Source organism: Crocodylus porosus, unplaced genomic scaffold, assembly GCF_001723895.1.
Source record: "Crocodylus porosus isolate Cpor-Errol unplaced genomic scaffold, CroPor_comp1, whole genome shotgun sequence".
NCBI classification, from domain to species: domain Eukaryota; kingdom Metazoa; phylum Chordata; order Crocodylia; family Crocodylidae; genus Crocodylus; species Crocodylus porosus.
Genome location: NW_017728922.1, coordinates 16,525,375 through 16,525,845, shown reverse-complemented (window position 1 = coordinate 16,525,845; position 471 = coordinate 16,525,375).

The following is a 471-nucleotide window of genomic DNA, read 5'->3' as shown; positions in this document are numbered from 1 at the left end:
CGCCTTCCGCCTGTCTTCCTTGACCAACTAAACGCTGCCCTCCGCTCCCCGCCCTTTAACGGCAGAGCCTGGGGGCACCAGCTCTCCCGGGCCGTCTCCTCCGACATCCATTGGACTCTTCCTCTTGCCTCGCGTCTCCATAGCCTTGCCACTGCTCCCAATCTTTTTGTTTTTCTCAAATCTCTCTCTCTGTCTCTCTATCTTATATATCAACTTTACCTCCAACACTCTGCCAGCAGCCCCTTTGGTTCACTTGGCAGATCAAAGCCCACTTTGACAGTTAAACCATTAAAAACCTGTTATACAGTTCACACTGCATATCCATGCACCCATCCCCATCCCCATATCCCCACCCACTGCCCCCCTCAGAGGGCCAGTCCCTAAAACAGTCTGTACCAGACCCCTCTCCACCATATAAAGTCTGCCATTTATTTCCCATCGCTCTTATCCGTCCTCCTGTAGTAGCAGTAC